The 6,924-nt window shown below is 34.6% G+C and overlaps 1 long non-coding RNA gene across 1 annotated transcript in view; it reads right to left on the bottom strand.

Annotated features, from left to right (window-relative positions):
* Positions 1-613: 613 nt before the first annotated feature.
* LOC142828064 (uncharacterized) overlaps positions 614-6,924 on the bottom strand; it is an 87,855-nt gene continuing 81,544 nt past the window's right edge. The window contains exon 3 of the long non-coding RNA XR_012902995.1: positions 614-2,874. This is a non-coding gene — a long non-coding RNA (uncharacterized LOC142828064). The remainder of the gene's footprint in view (positions 2,875-6,924) is intronic.

The raw sequence follows: 6,924 nt of genomic DNA, 5'->3' as shown, positions 1-6,924 counted from the left end.
CATAATAATGTGGCACCTGCTGCTCAACATTGCAAACGCATCAGGATTTCTCCAAAGTCAAACAGCTCTGCAACTGGCCCTCTCCCAGTGATAAATGTAGAGCACTGTATCACGCACAGTTCCTGTCAGTGGCATAATTAAAATTTTATACTTACAGAAAAAGATAGTAAACAATCAGTTCTTAAATGGATTCACAAGAGGAATTCTTGTTACAGCCAACTTTATAATTAGTATGCATCATGTAATGCTAATATATCCATGACAAGAAAATAGGGGGGAAATGTAGAAAATCGGTTTATTCTTTTTAATGCAATGAGAAAGAAAGAAAGAAAGAAAGAAAGAAAGAAAGAAAGAAAGAAAGAAAGAAAGAAAGAAAGAAAGAAAGAAAGAAAGAAAGAAAGAAAGAAAGAAAGAAAGAAAGAAAGAAAGAAAGAAAGAAAGAAAGAAAGAAAGAAAGAACTCTATTGTTATTTCACTTTTCTAGTTCTGCTTTTCATTCCTTGTTGAAAATACCTATGCACATTTTTCACTGAAATGATGGTCATTCCTTTGTGCCGCACCTATGGAATTTTCAAACAGCCACTAGGATGAGTCTGAGCTTTACTATGTTTATTCATTCTAATTTTACATTAAACCAAAAAAAGCTATTTATTTTTAACAGATTTAGGGATAAATTATACAGTCCTTGTTCTCAGGCAAAACTGACACGGATATAAAAAACATTAAAATATACTTTTGCGCTGACCTAATACACCATTATACAAAACATGGTTCCCAACAAGCAAAACACAAGGCACACATCAAGTGTCCTAAACGAGTTCCTGGACCCTGATAACTTTAAGCATAGTTGAGCTCCATATGTTATAAAAATTATCTATTGAAAATCATCTCTAATTATGAACATCCAGAACCAGAGCAGAATATATCTCTTTATTTATAACACATATTATATTTCACTATATACATTACTCCATAATTTGAACATTATAAGAAAATTTCAGTACACCTATTCTACGTATTATATATACACATTGTACTTATATTGCATGTATACTTACAGTTTGTTTACATATATAGACATACTTTTCCTAATTTTCTATTTTTCTGAATGGTGTTACACTACTATGCAATAAACTATTTGGATTATATAAATATGTAAAATCTGCCCTGGACAAGTCCAAATTTGATATTACATAGAGTCATTATGTGCTATTCCGAATGAACGTTCAAAAGAGCACTGAAATTTTAACACATTTTAACTAATTCAAACCATGTTATATTATTAAATAAACTAGTTACTGTATTTAAGAAAAGTAAAATTATTGTGCTTCAACATTTCTACTACTTTATTTAATATATTCTTTTAATACTATACAGAAAAAAAACAGAAAATCTCGAAAAATTATGAGTTAAATGTCAAGAAAAATTATATTACCCTATAACCTGTTTTTTAAAAAGTATTTTAAAAACAATCTTTAAGAATAACAATTGAAAGCATAACATAACATTTGCTTATACAAATGGCAGTGGAACATAGAATAGGTATGTACTGGCAGGGTGACAAATCAATATATACCCAATTTACAAACACTTGCTAGTAACCTGCTTAGATTATAATAGTTAAGATCTAAATCTTTATAATCACTTGGTCAGATCATGTGCATGCCAAAAATTAAAATACTGGTCTAATTCACTGACACTGTATGACACAGAGGTACAGGTTCCTGAGAGCTGAGGCGGACCCAAAAGTCTCAAAGATGCCTGTATGTTAACAGTGTTTTTTCTGTGCTTTTCTGGCAAGAATTGTGGGAACCATCCCCATGTTTACCTTCCACATTTTTACTCGGAGAGATACTATTTCTTCGAAGGAATACAACATTTTATGAAAGGTCCTCGAATTGCTCAAGAATCAGCAAATATGAATAGCAAATAATCCATTTATATATAAATGTATTCACTGTCCCAGCAAACTAGAACTATCAAAATTCTTAAAAGCAAATGAAAACTCCGAAGTCAGGATTCTGCCACTTACTCACAGAAATGCTATTTAAGAGTCAAAATCTTAGCGGTCTTTATTTTCTACACTTATTATATATACATTCCAGGAAGTAAGATGGGCATTGGGAATAGGGTAATTAGATGAGTGACCACCAATTAATTTGAATTTTGGCAAATCCAGTTTCTGGATTAAGCATTTACAAAAACTGTCCAATTTAATTTAGTGATGTGAGAGAGTAGGAATGTATGAACAAAGGACATCTGGCAACTGAAATAGGGTACAGTGATTCCATTCATGGACCAAGGTTAGCATCAGAGGGAGAAACTGAGTCCTAGTGCAGTGGGCCAGTGCAAGGTCCTCGGAACTACCTAAGCCTCCATACGAGCTGTAATGGGGAGACTGCAGGGAGAGTAGATGTCTGCACAACCCCAGGTGATGTGGAAAGCCACAAAGCAGGAGACTAGAAGAGGGCCATCAATCTTAAATGCGAATGCAGATCCCATTGTCCCAACACCTCATGCAAGTAGCCCAGAGGAGCTCTGGCTACTTTTTCTAGTTTATAGGCAAACTTGTGGCTTTAGTCAGGAAACTGGATTTCACCGCACACTCACCAACATTTCTACACTCTGCCAGTACAGAACCTGAATGCTATAACAAACTTTATGTGGGTGGAATAAACATCAATCCTGGAGCACTCTCCCATAGAAAAGGATCCCGTGGACCAAGTTGCCACCTCGAAACGGAATAATGTAGCCCAGTCATTATAAGGAAAGACAACCCTTTTTCACTGATTCTGTTCCCACGAAAGCTAACAGCAAAACTCCCATTGACTTCAATGGTGCAGGATCCACCCTTATGCAAAGATCTTCTGTGATCTTCAAGCAATAAAAATAAAAGAACTGCATTCATTAAAAGACATAAAAATACATGTCATTCTGCATTACTGACAGGCACTTTTCCAAGTGAACTAGAACATGAAAGGAATAGCATTCCTATGTAAACAACAGGGAATGACACTAAAATGTCCAGGGCTTCCCCCCCCCCCCACATTTGCACAATCTCTCACAGCAGGAAACATTTTATTGTAATGTAGATTTCTAGCAAAATCCCTTTTCAATGCCCTGACCACTGTATGAAAATGTTATCAGACAGCTCTAGCAATTCTATTAAGTACCATTTTATATTAACCCAACTTCTATAACCTACATAATATAAAACATAAATATTAATATATTATAGTTATTTCACTGTTTCTAATTAGCTCTTCCTTGTTTTAACCTAAGTGCAATATCTTACCATGTTCTTCAGGCCTCCAGTACTAGATGTACTCAGCACAATATGATAAATGAAAACATACTTTAAGCTAATTAAAACAGATAAAATCTGTCTTACCAGAAGCCAGACTGAACCCCTCAATGTCTGGTGAGGAAAACATTTTTAATCTGGTAATATGATTTTATGCACTGTAAACTTCTTCATGTAAGAATTATGTCCAGAAAAGCTCCAGCTTGTACCAAGTGTGGCAGCCTGCCTGCCTGCAAAGCAGGACAAGCTGATGCAAACACATCATCCAGGTACTTCAGGAACCACACTAGCTGCCCACTGTATACTGAACCAAATTCAAAGTCCAGGTCTTGATCATCAAAGCCCACAATGAGGTAGGCTCAGCCCACTCTAGGAACCATCTTGTCCTCCATGACCAGAATTTACTATAATAAATGCAGTCCCACAATATTTGTGGGGTTTCTTTAATGCCCAGCTCCTGGAGTCAGGTGGTTACCAGAGAAACCCAGTCCCACACTTTTTTGAATTAATGTTTCTAGCCTAAAAAAGATGGAAAATGTGACTCTGGTGTAGCCTGCAAAGTTCAGAAACTAAAAGAACCATCATTTTTAAGCCAATCTCATGACTGATGGAGCCTGACTCGAGATTTTTGAAAGTCAGGTGTTGATGATATTGCAAACCTTCAGATTCTATCCCAAGCACTCAACATCTGATGTTCTTCTTCCAGTTTCAGGACTGAAGGAACTGCATTAGAATCTTACTTTATATTCTTATCTAAAAGTTAAGTTGCTAAACCTCATGATGCAACTTAATAGGTTGAAGAGGTGAATGCTTGGAGTTGGCAATACTGCAAATACAATCAAGAGTAACAGTGGAACGTTTCAGAAAAAGTGACATTTGTGAAGAAAAGGAAGGCATATAGTGCTTTGTTCACTCCTGGACCAATATAAAGTATTCAAAAAGATACAAATCCTGCCACATTCAGGACAATGTATAAAATCTTCTCTTCACTATACCTCAAATTCCTCCGAGGTTTGGGGCAGGAAAGATAAGATGGGTACAGAAATGGAAAAAATATCCCAATCAAGAGATCCTGATGGATGAAAGTAAGCAAGATGAAGAACATTTTACCACTTGTTGAGAGAAAGAAGAAATAATACTAAAACATGAAAGATTGCTTTCTGAAAGGTACCTAGATTCTGCTTCAGGAGAGCATGTCAGGCATGTTGTTGAGCTCCTCTGGAATCGCTGAATGGAACCTAAATTCATAAATACTCTCTTGAATAAGGATGAATCAGGGCCTCAGAAATCATGATACAGTACAAATACATGTGAAGATTAGACAGGAAGAATGGATCAGCAATAAGGAGGAAATCTACTGGTTGCACAACTGCTTCCTATAGGGCAAATTTTCAAAAACCATCTGAGTTTACCTATGTCAAAATATAGATGTTCATACTTATGTTAATATTTGCTTAAAATAAGAATACCTTATCTCCCCTTTTTAAAAGAATCGTGTTCGTCTCAGGGAAAAATATTAATTTTGAGAGAACTATTTGGGATTTAATCCTTATGAAAAACAAAACATGCATTCTATGAACACTAGAAAAAATAGACACATTTCATGCACCCTAAGAGTTCATGTCAGAAGTGTATGTACAGATGGGTATTCAAGTGCTGTAGAAACCGGATTTTTAATCTCTAATCCTCATATTGAAATGCTATGTTACCATGGCAACTACTCTTTAAAAACAGTGTAAACATGAAGACAGAGCTGCACAATTTGTATCACAATAACTTGTCTGTATTTGGGGTTTCATCCTGAAAAGTCTGTGTCTCATCCACCTCAGTGAGGCTCCCTCTATGGAGAAGGGACCAATTTTTTACTTCTGATTTTTGTGTGTCTGAACATTTGTGAAAGTTAGTAGAAGTTTCTTTTTTTTAATCTGACTTTTCCCTTACCAGAGTTTGTAAGGTGTATTACCCTCTTTAGGTGTATTAAAAGGGTTTGTCTACTTATTTGTGTTTTTAAAAAAATGTACAGTAATAATCATTCACAGATCATCCTTTAATACACCAAGAAGAACATTCAACAATTTTTCCCACATTACTCTCAAGTCCTAGATAATAATTAAAAGAACTGCAACTTTCCTCTTGTGATAGGAGTTTATCTGGCATATATGGATAGATATAGCGAGAACTATGATCTATTATAAGATAATTATTCTAACATGTTAGAGAATAATTATACCACACGGTATTTTAGAGTATTTTGGATGTAAGATTTCACATTATGTCAAATAATGTGGTTTGTAAGGTAACTCAGCTATCCTTTAAAATATTGCACAGATAAATAAATGTACAATAATTTTAAAATGTACATATATGTAGATTCAAAGAAGGTGTATTTTTAATGTTATGATCACATCCATGTTAAATACATTATGTGCTATATATCATTTTCTACTGGCTCTCCCATTAACTCCATAACAGCTGGTGCTAAATGCACTAAATTGTAATATAATGAGCTTGTATATTGCTAGCAATTACAGAGTTAAGTTGAATAAATCCTCCGAGTACAAAATAAGTGTGCTTTCTACCTAACAATAAATTAAAGGTGACACCTACCTTAATTTAAAATTTCCATGGATCATATATAAAAATCAGCAACAAAAACAAAGTATTGTTGTTGAAACCACATCTCAAAATTTGCTTTGAATATACATTTATGACAACTGTCACCTCAATATATTATTTAAACTCCGATTACACTTACTGAATTATGAAGTGTATGATAAATACACTGTTAAAGTTGAAAATCTTAAGATGTGCACTGAATGCCATGTATTGCTTGTTATATGGTATTGCTAGATTATTAGCTTTTACTGTCATTTTAGGGAGTGACTCCACTGCTGACTCTGATTCGGTAAAGAACTTAATCTTAAGCATGTGCTTAAGAACCACTGACTCTAATGGGGTGTAAGTTCATGCTTAGCATTAAGCATTTCCTTTTCCTGTTTTACTGAATAAGGATTCTTTCCTAAATGGAGCCCTATATAGTAATTTCTACAGTTTCAGTCTGATATGGACAATTGCAATATCATTCAAATTGAGTTTCTGTGGTACATCCCTATCCTTAGATAACTTCATATTAAAGAATTCTTCTAATGTTAATTTTTAAAATTAATATTTAGGCAATTACACTAATAGGATGGGGTATATAAATTTACCATAGTTAGCTGTACTCTGTTGCAATTCACTGAGCCACAATTAGAGCACAATTCAATTTCAGTGAACATTTGTTCAGCCTCTTTGCATGAATTTATTTTGCTATTTCGCACCGTTCTGGAGTCACTCTCCACAAACATTTGACTGTCTTTAAATGATGCGGGCTACTTGTCACACCCATAAACATTTGCAGAATCATAAATTCACTTGTGCATTTTTTCATGCCAGGAGTGCATGTGGTCTCATACAATCAAGGAACAGAAACTATACATGATCTTATCCTTTAAAAGGCCGAGAGACTTATCCAACCAATTACAACTCAGTAACCAACCTTGCTTTTAAAATATTCACCGTCAAATCATTGTGGGGGAGGGGGAGATAGATTATAATAGCATTAGTCAAATAAATGCAAA

Source organism: Pelodiscus sinensis, chromosome 3 (assembly GCF_049634645.1).
Source record: "Pelodiscus sinensis isolate JC-2024 chromosome 3, ASM4963464v1, whole genome shotgun sequence".
In the NCBI taxonomy this organism is placed as follows: Eukaryota; Metazoa; Chordata; order Testudines; family Trionychidae; genus Pelodiscus; species Pelodiscus sinensis.
This window is presented reverse-complemented; position numbering and strand designations above follow the sequence as displayed.